Raw genomic sequence first — 19,012 nt, 5'->3', positions numbered from 1 at the left:
ATCATGTCCGATGAAGACCATTTCACATTGAATGGGACCGTAAATAAGCAAAATTGCCGTTTTTACGCCACTGAAAATCCTCAGGAGATTCAAGAAGTGCCTCTTCATGACGAAAAAGTCACAGTTTGTTGCGGCGTTAGTGCGAAAAGGTCATTGGGCCGTTTTTCTTCCAAAATGAAAATGGCCATGCTGTTACCATCAATCAAGAGCGTTATCGCGACATGATGACTAATTTTGTGATGCAAATTATTCGTCGAAAGCGTATGAGGCAGTTCTGGTCTCAACAAGACGGCGCTCCACCGCACACAAGTCGCATAACAATCGATTTTCTGAAGAATTTGTTTCCGGGCCGTTTGATGTCGAAAAGTGGTGATTTGGACTGGCCACCGCGTTCGCCCGATTTGACGCCGCCTGACTTCTTCTTGTGGGGATATTTGAAGCCAAAGGTTTACGTTAACAAGCCAAGGACCGTAGAAGAGCTCAAGGGCAACATTCGTGAAGAAATAGACGCTATTCCGGCCGAAATGTTGGCAAAAACGATGGAAAATGCAGCAAAAAGGGCACAATACGTCATCAACGCCAGAGGCGGCCATTTGAGAGATATCATATTCAAAAATAGATGTAAACAAATCTACTGGGAACAAATTAAATGATTAACATTGCCAACCGCCAAATTTCTATTTTTTTCTTTGATTAAAAAAAAAAAAAAAAAAAAAAACATGGGTCCGTCGAATATGGGCAACCCCGTTCTACATTTTTTATTTAGTGAAGGCATAGCATTTGAAAGCAAAATTTGGTATTAGGGTCACGATCAATGTGTAGCGTTGAGATCTGGATGTGGTTTTGGAAACACGTACTAAAAAGTATGTAAACTACCAAATGGTACTACATTTTGGGAAGAGATAGAACTGAAATTTTGAAATTTGGAATGAGTTTCTATGAGGTAGTGGAGGGTCTTTGATGTTGGAAAAGTCAAACAATAAGTGTACCACGATTTTGCCGACAGTTATATACCCTCAGCCAATATTCGTTTATTTAAATATTTTCTGACTTCTGTTATGATTATTCAAATTGTAGACCCACCATGGAGTAGGTTCCGAAGGAATGGACCCATATTGTCCATTTCGTATCGGACCTTAATAAATATGATATAAATATTGCGACGTGCCAGATTTGGACCATAATGGTAACTTCCTTGACTTTATATCAGATATGTGATAATTTTTAGAAAATGTTAAAATGTGCGTGGTGTGCCAGATATTGTCGACCGAAGTCCATTCCATTTTCATACTTCATCTAATACTGATAAAAATAAGAAACAAGAAGAACATTTATGTCCAATTCTATGCGAATCATAAATTCCATATTCTTTCTTTGAGCGTTTTATTTTTCAAAAACTTGAACCCTTTGTGGGGGAGGTACCGAAAAATTGTTCGATCTCAACCATCTTTATAACAGATCTTGTGTTGATGAAAATATTGGAATGTACCAAGTCTGAATGGAATCGGATGTTAATTTCCGCGTTTTATGAGCTTCATGGATATTCAAAATTTTGAACCTTTGTGGGAGAGGTAGCAGAAGGAGTGTACCCACATATTCCATCTTCGGATTATTATTGAAAAGAAAAATGGCACCTTTTGTGGAAGTAGTGGACCGATTTTACCCGACTCCAAACTCAATCTAAGTTTGACTATAATATTACGATGTACCAAGTTTGGACCAATTCGGGTACTCCCTTCGAGAGGTATCGTGCGCACCAGCCAGCCAGTCAGACTGACGAACATCGCTTCACCGACTCCAAATGTCCTGAAACGGATTTCGTCAAAAGAGACCAAGGGTTTAAAACCATTATTTCGATGAGGCACGTTTTGACGTATCATCGTCAGGGTATAAAAGGATCCCTTTGGGGAATCTGTTAATAGTTACGACTCCGAGGGAAATAATCCTCATATTGTATTAGTATTAGTATTAGTATTAGTATTAGTATTAGTATTAGTATTAGTATTAGTATTAGTATTAGTATTAGTATTAGTATTAGTATTAGTATTAGTATTAGTATTAGTATTAGTATTAGTATTAGTATTAGTATTAGTATTAGTATTAGTATTAGTATTAGTATTAGTATTAGTATTAGTATTAGTATTAGTATTAGTATTAGTATTAGTATTAGTATTAGTATTAGTATTAGTATTAGTATTAGTATTAGTATTAGTATTAGTATTAGTATTAGTATTAGTATTAGTATTAGTATTAGTATTAGTATTAGTATTAATATTAGTATTAGTATTAGTATTAGTATTAGTATTAGTATTAGTATTAGTATTAGTATTAGTATTAGTATTAGTCAAATTAGTCCGGGTTCAAGTTTGAAATTTACCGAAGAGCATGTTAGTTAAACCCTTGAACAATGGTTCCACATCTAATCTTTCTTGACAAAATTATTTCAACGTCTTTTAATAATAAAACTTGACCCTAATCATATCTTCATCGTAGAAATCGACAGTGATCTCAATATCAAATTTTAGGATTCAAGTTCTCTCCATTAACTTAACGGCAAATCTAGTACTTTTCGAACAATCATAGTACGCTTATTCAAAACCACCTCTTTCTCTCAAAACATACCAACAATGGCCTCCATATCAATGTTCATGATTTCAGCTTTCTCCCTTCACCCAATACCAAATTTAGTACCATATAGTGCTTTTCGTTCATATGTAGCACTCGTTTTTAAAACAATCTCCATAGCTCAACATCAGATACCAACGATAATTAGTAATTTCACTCATAACCAAATTATGTACCATTTAGTACAATCGTAGTACGTATATTCAAAACCAGCTCCTTCTCTTAACCAAAGAAACCAACAGTGACATCCATTTAAAATTTCTCGATTACAGCTCTATCCCTTACCCCAAATTTAGTGTCACTTAGTACTTTTCGAACAATTGCAGTACACATATCCAAAACCACCCCATAGCTTAATCACCGGCACCAACAGACCCTCAATATCAAATTTGAAGACTCCAGGCTTAACCTTTCTCCCAAGTACCATTTAGTACTTTTCGTACATTTACATTACATTTCCGAAATCACCTCCATATGTCCAGGCAAAACATTAGCAGCGACCCTGAAACCAAATCTCAGATTTCAAGCATTATATGCAATAGCATTTCACTCAATACCAAATTGTACCAAATATAGTATTATTTATTACTTTTTGTACACTTGTGGTAAACATTTCCAAGATCATCTCTTTATCACAAACCTACCAGCCAATGCCAACATCTCAAATTACCAGCTTCTTCTGATTGCCCAATACCAAATTTTGTACTATTAAGTACAGTTCTTATACTTAGTACACATTTCCAAAAACCCCTCCATACATCAACCACATTTCCAAGAATTGATTCTCATACCGAATCTCAAGATTTTACCACAATTCGTTGGCGTAATTCCAAATAGTCCAAGATTCTATTTTAAGCTGTTTTTTACCCCCCACCATACCTAGTATGGAGGGTATATTAAGTTCGTCATTCCGTTTGTAACTCATCGAAATAATAATTGTAGACGATTTAGCTCTGTCCATCCTTCCGTCTGCCCGTCTTTTATAATCACGAATTAAAATAGAAATATGTCTTTTGTCTGCATGCAGGTCAAATTCGAAGATGAGCTATATCGATCCACGATATCGTACCTCCCGACATTCAGTATTTTGATGATTTTAGCCACAATTTTCAATGCAATTGTCTACACAAGGAGTTCCCTGTGAGTATCTTACCCCTGGAAGTGAATTGTCTTTATAGGTCTACTATATCGTACAGCCCTCATACAGCTTTCATAAACCCAAAATTCGGTATTTTGATAATTGTAGCAACATTTTTCAATGAAATTGTCTGAAAATCCACACAAAAAGTTCCCTCTGAGTACTTTATACCCTGCAAGAGAATTGTCTATATAGGTCCACGATATCGTTTATCTACCATATAACAGTAACTCCCGATATTCGTTATTTTGATGATTTTAACCCAATTTTTTAATAGAATCTGAGTGTTCTGTGAGTACCTTACCCCCTGAAAGTGAATTGTCTATATAAGTCCACGATATCGTATATCCCCCATATAACCCTGCCGACATTCGGTATTTCTATGATTGAAGCCAAAATTTTCAATAGAATTCTCTGAAAATCAGCACAAGGAGTTCCTTCTAAGTACTTTAAGCACTTTATCCCCTGGAATATAATTGTCTAAATAGGTCCATGATTTACAATAGCACCCATATAACAGTAACCCCATATATTCTGTATTTCCAGGATTTTCGGGACATTATTCACCAGAATTGTTTCAAAGTTCGCATTTGAAGTTCGTAATGAGTGCTACAACCCATGACGGAAAACTGTCTATGCAGGTCCACGTCTTTGTATAGCCCCCGTACAACGGTATCTCCCTTTATTCGGTATTTTGATGATATTAGCGCCATTGTTCACGGGAATTGTTTCAAATTTCGTCTTTGAAGTTCGGAATCATTACTTATGCAGCACCACGTCTTCGTTAAGACCTCATATAAAGCGGTATTTTGTGACGGATTTTTTTTGGAAAATTTTCAAGTTCCGACCGAAAGTTCGGCCCGGTTGAAATTAGCTGCGTTTTTACTTGTATCATTTGTAATGTTGAAATTTTGTGGCGTTGTTCCAGAAGGACTCATCTTCAAACTCGAACCAAATTTGACAAAAATATTACGATTTGGAAAGAAGTGCATACTCCCACTGAATGTTATCGATTGCATCTGCGGTTCGTCAGACGATAGACGAACATGGCTAAATGGACTTCAAATACATCTAACGAATCTCGCCAAAAGAGACATGGCGATTCTCCCATAAATGATCTCTCTCTAGCTATAAAGCAAAGGGTGTAAAAATTAAAAAAAAAAAACATGTTAAAAAGCCGTTGGTTCGGCTGGGCCGAACTTTGAATACTTTCCACCATTTGGAACGACCTTGAAAATTATTTTAAAATTTAAAATGTCGAATACAGGGAGCTGCCGTTATTTTAGGGTCTATACGAAGACGTGGACCTGCATGTCAATTTTCTGTCATAGGCTGTAGTACCCGTTACGAACTGCAAAAATTATCAAAATACCGAATGTAGGGAGGTATCGTTATATGGAGGCTATACCTAAACGTGGACCTATATAGCCCATTTTCAATACCAAGAGACACACCAAAGACACATCTGAGTATAATTTTATCAGCCTACTTCAATCTGTTCGGGAGCAAGAGTGATTGCCACAGGCGGACAAACGGACGGATGGACATCATTAAAACGACATAGATTTTCATGTTTATCGAGAATATAAAGAAAATAGACTCAAAAGAGCTAAAGAGTTGCTTCGCTTGGCCGATAGTGGTGAACTGCAGAATTTGGTTTTCTACCATGAGTTTGTACAAACAAAATGATCGTGTTTACTTGCTAAAGAGGTCAGCACCTTCGATTAGCCACCAGAACTCAAGCGCGGGCCATGGTGATGGTGTGGGCCGCCATAACAGCAAATGATCGCTCTCTGCTCGTATTAATCGACCGTGGCATCAAATCGACCGATGATCGAGTGAAGAATATTATCGTGAAAATATTCTGAAGGGTGTATTAAAGCCTAGGGTACGCAAAAAATTTGGCTGCAGATCTTGGACATTCCAACAGGTCTCAGCACCATCGCATTCAGCACGCGCCACCCAAGAATAATTACAAAATGAGGTTCCTCGCTTCATTTCCAGCGCACAATGGCCAACAAAATCTCCGGATACCAATCCGTTGGGCTATTGTGTCTGGAGTATTTTGGAAAGCAAGGTTGGCAGTAAAAAATACCAAAGTGTCGATCACCTCAAGCAAGCGCTTCGCCGGCAATAGGCCAAAATACCGCAGAGCAACATTCGAAAGGCCATAATTCGTGCCAAAGGTGACCAGTTCGAACAAATCTAAACTTATTCTAAAATTTGATGCTATTTCCGAATTTTTTTGCCTTCATTCAATAAAATAAAACTAGTAAAGAAAGTCTTAAAGCCGGGCGGGGCCCTACACCACTTTGCTAATTTAGTAGAGCTCCACATAACAATTGAAAGTTTTTATGGGAAAATTCAATCATACACGCTTTGATTATAATTATAATTTAAAGTTCAAAATACTAAATATGCATAAGCAATTGTATCTTTTAAATTCGGACTTGTTTGCCCATTTGATATACATGGGATTTGGCAAAGATTTTCTGAGATGTATTTCATAGATTTCCCTGAATATCGTTGTTACGGAGTGCATATTGCGGCTGTGGGTAACAAATATAACAAATCGGATGAACAATATATATGGGAGCTATAGCTATATTTGAATCGATCTTCACCAAATTTGACATACTAGCTTCTAGACCCAATTCGGTCGTAAGTGCCAAATTCCATCCCATTTGGGCAAATATTATACGTTTGGTGCACAATAAAAGGTAAATCGAACGAAGTTATATGTGGGAGCCATATCCAAATCTGCAGTTTTATATCTCACCCTGTATATTTCGGGCTGTTACAAACGGAATGACAAACTCAATATACCCTCTATACTATGGTGGGAGTTATTAAAAATCTGAGCTTAATTACATCCACCACAACTGGACCGAAATACAAATTGAAGGGACGCTTAAGGGATCCTTCCCCAACAAAGGACAAATTGAGAAAATACCTTACCCCTATTCTAAACACTGTGCAGTTGAGGTGGTGCTTGGGAATTGCAAACAACGAAAGAAAAAAAAAAAACAATAACAAATTCCACTGGGAAGTCGCGTATGACTGAGAGATATGCGTGTGATTTGCCATCAAATATATTTTGAGAACAAACAAACAAAACAAAACATATTTGTTCATTGTAAATCATGCCTTCCAATTCCTCCGAATCAATATATACATGTACATTTATTACTGAGGGGGATTTTTGATTTGTCTTTGTCGTTGTTGTTTTTGTTTCTCATTTTTATGGGTTTTGGGGGTTTGTAGTCGATTGGAAATACATTTCTTTTTATAGTTACTGCTTACTGCGGCCTTGTGGTTTACTATTCATATTCTTATTCACCCCTTTTTCCATTTCGTTTTGTTTCGTTGCAGCGTTAAAACCGATATGCTACCCGGACGTGCTTTCAGTCGCCTCTTTATTGCCAATGTCAATTGACATGATACTGGCAACTATTCGTGTACCCTTGGTAATGATATCACTGGAACTGTGATGGTACACGTACCTAATGGTAGGTATTCCCCCTCCTCTCCCCCACTCCCTCTCCCACACGGACCTGGTGGTGATAATAAGCATCGACTACACATTGAACAAAGAGAACTCACAGCAGCAGCAGGAGGAAAAGTGATAACCAACAAAATCAAATATCGAACACGATATAAATTTTCCAATCCGAGGGAGTGTTGAAATCTCTCAGTGTCGAAAATAATCAATAAAAAAAAGAAAAAAATAAAAAAAAGTTACACCCTTCGAAATGTCTGCAGCAATCCAAAAATAAAAAATATGCATGCATTTAATTACTCAAACACAATGCCATCCACCTACACCTTTTTTCACAAAGACCAACCCCTCTCCCCCCTAGCATGGCATCCTCTGCACGTATTTCAATATTATATTTTCATGCACAATTGCAAAACTTCTTCCACTGCTGCTGCTGATATACTATCGGTAAATATGAAATTGTAAATTGAACAAAGTTGAACCAACAAAACATCACAAATTCTGTTAATAATAGGATTACAGGATTTAAACAACGAAAACAAAAATATGTAAACTAATAATAGTGCAAATATGGCAACACTTGTCCTTTTGTCATGAATCGGAAATTCTTTGAATATTTTATTAACAAAACAAGTAAAAAAGCAGTAAGTTCGGCCGGGCCTAACTTTAAATACCCTCCACCACTTGGAACGAACTAGAAAATTGTCAAAAAATTAAATCCATTAGAAATTCTGTTAAAATCTTTCAATTTCAATTCAAGACAATTACCCTTCAGGGGTTAAAGTGCTCACAAAGAATTCCGTGTGTGGATTTTCAGACAATACCATAGGAAAATATAGTTAAAATCATCAAAATACCGAATATCGGGGGTACCGTTATATGGGGGATATGCGATATCGTTAACCTATATAGAGAATTCTCTGTCGGGGTAAACTGCTCACAAAGACCCTCTTGTGTACAATTTCAGACAATTCCGTTGAAAAATGTAACTAAAATCATAAAAATACCGAATATCGGTAGAGAATTCTCTGTCGGGGGTAAACTGCTCACAAAGACTCTCTTGTGTACAATTTCAGACAATTCCGTTTAAAAATGTAACTAAAATCATCAAAATACCGAATATCGGGGGTACCGTTATATGGGGGCTATACGATATCTTGGACCTATATAGATAATTCTCTTTCGAGGTATAAAGTACCCACAAGTTATTCCTTGTGTGGAATTTCAGATAATTCCATTGAAACATGTGGGTTAAATCATCGAAATACCTAATATCGGGGGGTACCGTTATATGGGGGCTATACGATATCGTTAACCTATATAGAGAATCCTCTGTCGGGGGATAAAGTTCTCACAAAGAACCCCTTGTGTACAAAGAATCCCTTGAGACCATTCCGTTGAAAAATATATGATTATATATATAATTTAAAGTTCAAACGACTAAATATGCCGAAGCATTTGTATCTTTTAAATTCGGACTTGTACTGCCAATTTGGTGCACAATTAATTTGAAATCGGATAAAAATATATATGGGAGCTATATCCCAATCTGAACTGATCTCGATAAAATTTGGCAAAGATATTTCTGAGCTGTATTTGATATATTTCCCTGAATATCGTTGTTACGGAGTGCATATTACAGCTATGGGTAACAAATATAACAAATCGAATGAACAATATATATGGGAGCTATAGCTATATCTGAACCGATCTTCACCAAATTTAACATACTGGCTTCTAGACTCAATTCGGTCGTAAGTGCCAAGTTCCATTCCATTTGGACATATATTAGAGGTTTGGTGCACAATAAAAGGTAAATCGGACGAAGTTATATATGGGAGCTATATCCAAATCTGAACCGATCTCGATAAAATTAAGCAAATGTATTTCTGAGCTGTATTTGATATATTTCACCAAATATTGTTGTTACAGAGTGTATATTACGGCTGCGGAGGACAAAAATAACAAATCGGATGAAAAATATATATGGGATCTATGGCTGTATCTGAACCGATTTCGATCAAATTTGGCATACTTATTTTCAGGTCCAATCTGATCGAAAGAGCAAAATTTCATATTAATCGGACTGATATTACACGTTTGGTGCACAAAAAAAGGCAAATCGGACGAAGATATATATGGGAGCTATATCTAAATTTTGACCGACTACCTCCAATTTCAATAGGGTTCGTCCATGGGCCAAACAAATTATTTGTACAAAATTTCATATGGATAGGACAATAAATACGAGCTATACATTGTTTACAAAAATATATGAACAGACGGACGGACTGACAGACGGACGGACGGACGGACATGCATAAATCGACTCAGAATGTGATTCTATGTAGATCATCAAAAGGAACTATGGGTCTATCTCGTTTCCTTTAGCCTGTTACAAACAAATGCACAAAGACATAATACCCTGACCACCTTGTGGTGTAGGGTATAAAAAACATATGAGCTGGATTGAACTGGCTTCTTCCAAGAACCTGATTAATTTTAATAAAATATTCAAGTCTCAAGTCCACACATCCAACTTTATCTCAAGCACTTATACAAGTTCCCTCAGCCAATATCCCAACATACCAAAAATACAATACAGCTTGAGAACAATATTATAAAAATATAATTTTTCAACAATGCTTGAGAAACACTTATGTTCCACAAACATTTCTCAAGTCTGTCCCTTGTTGACAAATTAGTTTTGATTTTTTGTGAAAATTGTCAGCAAGAAATTATTTTCTTTGGCAAAAAACAAAATCACGCGAATTTAGGACTCATTTCTGTACCGAACCCTTAAGGTATGGATGAATAATAAATCCGGGCATCTTTCACATAAATTATTCCAATCCCATTTCAGATTGGAAGCATCAAAAAAGTTGCAGGATTTCAATAGATGTGTAGTCTTAGTGGAAGAGATGCAGAAGTTCAAATAAGGGAGAAGATAGCGTCAGGGTATCAAGGCCACATGCGGCAGTGACTACTGGGATGTCCATCAAGAAAAAACGTTAAAAATGATTAAAAACTAAAAAAAAAAATAATATTTTATACTATTACAAAAATAAGCTTATTATAATATTATTTTTGTAAGCTTATTCTACAATTTCAAGTATAAGCTTATAAATAAGGGTTCCGTTTCGATTATTCTATACTTGTTATACAAACATTTTTCAATGTTTTCTCAAGATTTTTTCAAGCTTAAGGCTTATGTTCATAAGCTTATTGTAATATTATTCTCAAGCCATTTTGGTATGTTGGGCTGTTTGGTTACACATACAGGGTGATTTTAACATTTTTCTTTAAATTTTATTGAATCAAAGCAAAAAATATCGGAAATAGCATCAACTTTTAGAATAAGTTTAGATTTGTTCGAATTGGTCACATCTGGCACGAATTATGGCCTGCAAACGGCCAATGATGACCGAATGTTGCTTGCTTGAGCTTTTTGGTATTTTTTAGTGCCAACTTTGCTTTCAAAATACTCCAGACACAATAGAACAACGGATTTGTATCCGGAGATTTTGGTGGTCATTGTGCGCTGGAAATGACGCGAGGAACCTCATTTTGTAACCATTCTTGGGTGGCGCGTGCTGAGTACTGTTGGAATGTCCAAGGTCTATAGTCAAAATGTTTGCAAGCCAAGGCTTTAATGTACCTTCCAGAATATTTTCGCGATAATATTCGGTATTTATTCTGATGCCACGGTCGATTAATACGAGCGGAGAGCGACCATCGGCTGTTATGACGGCCCCACACCATCACCATGGACGGCGCTTGAGTTCTGGTGGCAAGTAAACACGATCATTTTGTTTATTTACAAACTGCTGAACAACGAATATTTTCTCATCGGAGAAAACCAAACTCGACAGTTCACCACTTTCGGCCAAGCGAAGCAAACCATTAGCTCTTTTGAGTTTATTTTCATTCTGTTGATGTGAAAATTCTTGCACTTTTTGGAATTTCAATGGCTTTACCAAGAGCTCATTTTTCAATATTTGCCTAGTGGAATATTGCGATATGTTCAGTTCACGACGCGGGTTTCGATCAAATCGCTTCTTTACTTTTCAAACCATTTCTGCTGATTTTGCTGTTTTCTTCCGTTCACTTCATTGACTTCGGGCTACTCTACCAGTATCAGGGTAATGAGCGATGGTACGAGACACAAAAGATTTATTCACATTTAAATGCTGGAGTGCTCTAACAATAGCCACTTGTGGTCTTCCGGCCAAATATTAAGAAATCACGCTTGAATTTCATTACGAATAACTTTTTTTCTTGAAAATTCTCACCGAAATGCTTTTGTACGCTTGCAAACCAAATAATGAGCTGTCACTGGAATAATTTTAACAGCTTTCAGACGAGTGGCTTAGAAATGACAGCGGTCTGAATTTGGTTGCAGTTTTTTCATCCCACACTAGATCTTTTGTTGGTGGAAATATTGCGGTGAAATATTAAGACAATCGCAAAACAGAAAGGCAATTCCACATTTTATAATAGTTATTATGCATTTTTTTACCCTTTGTGGGAGATGATCTTGATAAAGTGAACCGATATTCCATTTCCGATATATTCCATTTTCACGCCTATCCTAGCACTGACGAAAATATTGGGATTTGAAAAAATTGCACAAAATCGAATAATGCTTTCTCTTTCTATAAGGCAATTTATTTTTTTTTTTAATGTCGACCGTACCAGAAGGAGTGAATCGTTATTGCCAATCTCCGAACTCAATCTAAGTTTGACCATAATATTACGATGTACCTAGCTTGGACCAAATCGGATATTCCCTTCCTGAGTTATTGTGCGCAACAACCAGACAGACGAACAACTCTAGATCGAATCCAAACGTAGTGAAATGAATTTGATCCAAAGAGACCTAGGGTTTATGACAGTTATTTCGATTAGGCACATTTTGGTCGTTTCAAATAATATACCTTTGGTCGCCATCTGACTGACGGTACAATTAGCATGAAAAATATGGCTAAAATGTAAAAAATAATTGTAATCAGGGTATGGAATGAAATTCCGCACAAATCCTCTGTTTGAGCCAAGGATATTGGAATTGGTGATAATTGGTCAATATTTTGATATAGCTGCCAAACATATCTTCGTCCAATTTGTCTTTTATTGTGCACCAAATGTGTAATATTAGCCCAAATAGGACAGAATTGAAGTACTAAATAATACTAGATTTGGAACACTATTAGTCAAATTTAGTGCAAACCGATTCAGAATTGGATATGCCTCGCACATATTAGTTGCCTCTGCAAACAAACTATAGCTGCTCTAAAGCCAAATGTTGATGTCAAAAAAAAAATAAATTCTTTTGTTACGGGAGCTCTACTAAATATTCATAGTGGCGTAGGGTATCATATAGTCGGCACCGCCCAACTGTTAACATTTCCTTACTGCTTTATATTTTCCCTTTTGCACATGGAGTGAGTCTCATGCAAAATTGCAAAGTTCTAGGTCTGACCGTACGCTCAAATCCAGTGTTTAACCTTTTTATACCCTCCACCATGAAATAATATATATAGTTAATATACCCTTAACTTTGTCATTCCGTTTGTAACATTCTTAAATATTCGTCGTAGACCCCATAAAGTATATATATATTCATAATCAGCATAAAATTCTAAGTCGATTTAACGATGTCCGTCTGTCTGTCTGTCCGTCTGTCTGTTGAAATCACGATACAGCCCACATTGTTTGACGTAGAGCGCCAAAATTTTGCAGAGCGTTTGTCTAGGATGGTTGGTATTGAAAATGAGATATATCGGTCCACGTTCTGGTACAGTCCCCATATAACGGTACCTCCCGATATTCGGTATTTTAATTTTTTTTGCCACATTTTTTCACGGATTTATCTGAAAATTGGTATTTGTAGGTCATAACAGGTCCCTGTGCGTGTGGCAAAACGTTTCATGTATGGGTTCACGTTTCGGTATAGCCCCATTATAAAGGTACCTCCCGATATTCGGTATTTTAATTTTTTTGCCACATTTTTTCACGGATTTGTCTATAAATTGGTATTCGTTGGTCATAATGGGTTCCAGCTCCGGTAGCGAAACATTGCATGTATGGGTCCATGATTTGGTATAGGCCCCATATAACGGTACCTCCCGATTTTCGGTATTTTGATGGTTTTTGCCACATTTTTTTCACTAATTTGTCTAAAAATTGGTATTTGTGGGTCATAATGGGTCCTAGTTCGTGTGGCAAAACATTGTATGTATAGGTCCACGTTTTGATATAGTCCCCATATAACGGTACCAACCAACATTCGGTATTTTGATGACTTTTGACGCATTTTTTCAAGAATTTCTCTGAAAATTGGTAGTTGTAGATCATAATGGGTCCTAGTTCGTGTGGCGAATCATTGTAATTATAGGTCCACGTTTTGGTATAGCCCCCATATAACGGTTCCTCCCGCTATTCGGTAATTTGATGATTTTTGCCACATTTTTTCACGGATTTGTCTGAAAATTGGTATTTGTAGGTCATAATGTGTTCTAGCTCCTTTGGCGAAACATTGTATGTGTGAGTCCACGATTTGGTATAGCCCCAATATAACGGTACCTGCCGATATTCGGCATTTTAATGGTTTTTTTCATATTTCTTCTTATGTTTACTTTACCCCAAGGTGGAGGGTATTAAAAGTTTGGCACGGCCGAACTTAATGTTTACTTTTTACCGCTTTTCGTACCAGATTTCTAGTACTTACCGATCACCGGAAAACAATGTTGTGCCATTTTGTACTTTTTATCACATTTCGTACCCTTAAAGTCCTGAATTCCCACATTTATACACCACAACTAGACCTCTTACAAAATTCCAAAGTTCTAGCTCCTACCATACCATTCAGTACTTTTCGTGCTCTTAAAGTTAAAAATTTCACAAATCAATCCCTGAATAATAATATTTAACCTTTTAGTATTTTTCGGTGGTTCTCAAAGTTTCTGCTCCCAGTTCCATTTGGGGCCCGCAAATATCATTCCCTTAGTTTTTATGCGGACTTCCTCTAAATGTTTGGTTCTTTAAATTCCACACACACATTTCATCACATTTTAAAATCATATATTTCTTTACGACACAGAACCATTAAAACACTCTCTCTCACACACACACACATCGACACTAACACATCCTGCCAATGATGTTTAGCCTCTGCCAACAAGCATCTATTTATATGCCATATATTCATTAATGTTCTCCATTTCCGTTTCCTGACGCTCTTTTCTATTTTCATCCTTTTTTCTTCTTTTTTTTAGGTGAAAAACCAGCTGCCATGCAGCATGCATCAGGGTCGACAATGCCGCCCATACTCTCGGTTGTGTTATTTACAGTAATTGCAGCATCATTGTTTGCAGAAATGCTATGTCAACGATGACGACGATACTAAAAAGAGGAGAAAGAACAACAACACTGGCATCATCATTTCATCGCAGCCATGGTTACCGGCGAACGAGCCAGACAGATAGTCAGCCAGCCGACCAACCAACCAACCATTCAACCAAACCCATAGGGCTTGACGGATGTGTGCCCTGCTGGTGGACGGATGCGGATATCCTCCTACCGCTCCACATAATGTGTATTTATATCGCGATGAAGCCAATAGCAACCGCAACAACATCAACAACAAATAGCATAACATAGCATAGATACTAAAATTCCATTCCATACTTAACTAATATAGAAAAAAATACAAAAACAACAACAATCTCACGATGAAGAAGCAACAACTAGAAACTGACATATACAGAGAGAGAGATAAATAACCAATGTGTCTATTAGATAATTAACATTATGTTTTTTTGTTGTTATTTTTTGTGTAAGTGTGTGTGTGTTCATTTTCAGTTCCGGATATTCGAACTTGGGAAAAAACTGAAAACGACAACTACTTGCTTGTGGCCATCAGACAACCAGCCAGCCAGCTACTGTGTAGTTTGAGATCGACTGTGTAGTTTGAGATCCGAAATTAACATTGCAACAGAGCAAATGTTTGAGGAGGCCTATGCATTAACAATTCGTATGTGTGCGTGTTGATTATGTACATAAGTGTGTGTGTGCGTGCCATTATTATTAACATTTCATACAAAAAAGAAAAATATTAAAATGAATGTTGATATGTGAGTGAAATTAACGATTTTCTCCCCATTTGCCATTGGGACCAACATTTGCATTTGCTAGCCACAGCCAGGCAGCCAGACAGACAAGCAGAGGCCACATCCATTTCGTTGTACCCTTGAGTCAAGTTTGTGTCTATTATTAAATGCTTGCTTTTCCAGAAATTACAATTCATGACAAAAATAAAAACAAAAACGACTGCCCCCCAAATGGGAATCCATAGAAGATGAAAACTAATCTGGAATAATAAAAAAATGATTGCGTTTTTATACCCTCCACCATATTAAGTATGGAGGGTATATTAAGTTGCAACTCATCGAAATAATCATTTTAGACCCAACAAAGTCCGTCTTTTGGCCGTCTGTCCGTCCGTCCGTCTGTCTGTCTGTTGTAATCACGCTACAGTCTAAACGAATTAAGATAGGAAGCTAAAATTTTGCACAGATCTCTCTTTTGTCTTCAGGCAGGTCAAGTTCGATGGGCCATAGAGGTCTACGATATCGTATATCCCCATATAACGGTGCCCCCCGATATTCGGTATTTTGATGATGTTAGTCCCTTGTGAGTATTTTATCCCCAGACATAGATTTGTCTATATAGGTCCACAATAGCGTATATCGGCACCTTCCGAAATTAGGTATTTTAAAGATTTTAACAGAATATTCAATGGATTTTATTTTTTTGAATATTTTCTAATTCGCTCCAAATGGTGGAGGATATTCAAAGTTCGGCCCGGCCGAACTTACTGCTTTTTTACTTATTTCATCTAACCCTGTATAGGATTGTGGATGAATAATCTAGGGTCCTTATAACAAAGATATGGGTCGATACGATTTTGATAGTATTTCCGAAAAATTCGGTCCCGATTAGGTTAACTCGTTAAAAAGGTCTCCCATTAAATATTTCAATCGCCTGAGCATATGCAACAAAACATGAAAGAGACACATTGGACCGCTGCTTGATTTCAGCCAATTTGATTTGGGGATAATATAAAATCTTCATAAATAATTGTTGATAAAATCCACTTCAAGTGAAGTTATCTTCAAGAAAAGTTACGAAAAATTACCCTCATTCTATACCCAAGATCATTTTCACCTTTCCTTTCGTAACTACCCCTCCATCTCTTTTGTAATATAAATATTTACATAATACCATACCAAACCCCATGCACTCAAGTAATACATAGATATATACATAACTTCCATTATAAATATATACACTTTCATAACAAATGTTCATGCAATGACCATTTGTGTGTGTGTGTGTAATATGTTGGTAAATGTAGCCCTGTGTCCATGTGTCACATTAAATGTGACATTTGACAGGAAGTATCCAAAACATGGTTTCCGTTGCATGTGTGTGTGCATGGGCGGATGTATTGCTGCCTGTGGTATCCATTAACTAACAAATAGGAAACATCTTGATTAGACATTTTTCGAAATTATTACATATTTATATGAAAATAATTTAATAGTCGGTCCGGAGTTTTTGTTCACTTTTTATACCCTCCACCATATTAAGTATAGAGGGTATATTAAGTTGGTCATTCCGTTTGTAACTCATCGAAATAATCATTTTAGACCCAACAAAGTATATATATTCTTGATCAGCGTAAAGTTCTAAGACGATTTAGCCCTGTCTGTCCGTCTGTCCATCCGTCCGTCTGTCCGTCTGTTGTAATCACTCTACAGTCTAAAAGAATTAAGAAAAGATCTCTCTTTTGTCTGCAGGCAGGTTAAGTTCGAAGATGGGCTATATCGGTCCACGATATCGTATAGCCCCCATATAACGGTAACCCCCGATATTCCGTATTTTGATGATTTTAGCCACATTTTTCAGCGGAACTGTCTGAAAATCCACATAAGGAGTTCCTTATGGGTAATTTATACCTCGGAATAGAGTCATCTATATAGGTCGACGATATCGTATAGTCCCCCCCGATATTCGGTATTTTGATGATTATAGCCACATTTTATAATGGAATGGTCTGAAAATCCACAAAAGGAGTTACTTGTGGCTACTTCATCCCTTGAAAGAGACTTATCTATATAGATCCACGATATCGAATAGCCCCCATACAACGGTACACCCCCCCCCACCCCCGATATTCGGTATTTTCATGATTTTAGCCACATTTTTCAATTGAATTGTCTGAAATTCCACACAAGGAGTCTCTTATGAGTATTTCACATCTTAAAACAGAAATGTCTATATAGGTCCACGATATCGTATATCCCCCATATAACGGTACCCCCGATATTCGGTATTTTGATGATTTTACCCACATTTTTCAACGGAATTGTCTAAAATTCCACGCAAGGGGTTCTTTGTGAGCACTTTACCCCCTGACATAGAGTTCTCTATATAGGTTAACGATATCGTATAGCCCCCATATAACGGTACCCCCGTTATTCGGTATTTTGATGAATTTAGCTATATTTTCCTATGATCTGAAAATCCACACAAGGATTTCTTTGTGAGCACTTTAACCCCTGAAAGGTATTTGTCTACATAGGTCCACAATATCGTATATCCCCCATATAACGGTACCCCTGATATTCGGGATTTTGATGATTTTGCCACATTTCCCGATGGAATTATCTGGAAATTCACACAAGGATTTCCTTGTGAGTACTTTACCCCAGACATAGATTTGTCTATATAGGTCCACAATATCGTATATTCCCCCATATAACGGCAAATTCCGATATTAGGTATTTTAAAGATTTTAGAAGAAGTTTCAATGGATTTTATTTTTTTGAAAATTTTCTAATTCGTTCCAAATGGTGGAGGGTTTTCAAAGTTCGGCACGGCCGAACTTACTGCTTTTTTACTTGTTTGTTTTCATTTCATGCCAAATGCCATCATCATGAGCAAACGGATATGTCAACATATAATACTTCTATTTAATAAGCAACAGCAACAACAACAACAACACTCACACACATTCACATTTAAATGACATAATGATAATGAAAAATCATTCGTCTAAATTCTAATTAATCTAGTTATCTTGTTCGTGTTATATTTAGCTCGAAAATCATATGAAATCGTACATATGTGTGGCAGCATGTATGTGTGTCTGTGATTATGGCATTACGTAATTAAGTGGCTAATAAATATGAAATGAGAAAATCTCTCCTCCGGGTTTATTTTTGTAATAAATAATTCATTAATGAAACACATTTTTGATTGGCTTTGATCAGATTCGTTTTTTTTTTTTTTTGGTTTTTGAAAAATGTTTTCAGTGATTTGCAAGTAGTAGATTACAATGTGTGCATCCTGAAATGGTGATTAAATGTGAGAGTTTTTCGACTTGCTTCTTCGTAGAGGAACAAAGGAGTTTTAGGTCGACTTAGTACGAGTTCCAGTCAAAAAGGCGTTTCATGTATTCTCACCTTTAGATCTGTGGAAGTTGTTTTATATTAAAAATTCCATTAGAATGTCGTAAAAAATCGTCCATTATCTGATATTTTAAAATGTCTTTTAGGAAAATGTTAGGTGGTCTGTGAGATCCATAGGTCTTTCAATGGATTTTATTAGGGTCTCCTATTAGGCGTCCTATTGCCCACATAAGGGAAACTTATTGATCTGCTATATGAAGTCCCTTTGAGTGTCAT

General features: G+C 36.6%; 1 pseudogene; it reads left to right on the top strand.

Annotated features, from left to right (window-relative positions):
* The window catches only part of LOC131801056 (uncharacterized), a 162,895-nt pseudogene extending 147,998 nt beyond the window's left edge, over positions 1-14,897 (top strand).
* Positions 14,898-19,012: the final 4,115 nt, after the last annotated feature.

This window comes from Musca domestica, unplaced genomic scaffold, assembly GCF_030504385.1.
Source record: "Musca domestica strain aabys unplaced genomic scaffold, Musca_domestica.polishedcontigs.V.1.1 14, whole genome shotgun sequence".
Taxonomy (NCBI): domain Eukaryota; kingdom Metazoa; phylum Arthropoda; class Insecta; order Diptera; family Muscidae; genus Musca; species Musca domestica.
The sequence above is the reverse complement of the archived record's forward strand: the minus strand, read 5'-3'. Positions and strand labels throughout refer to the sequence as shown.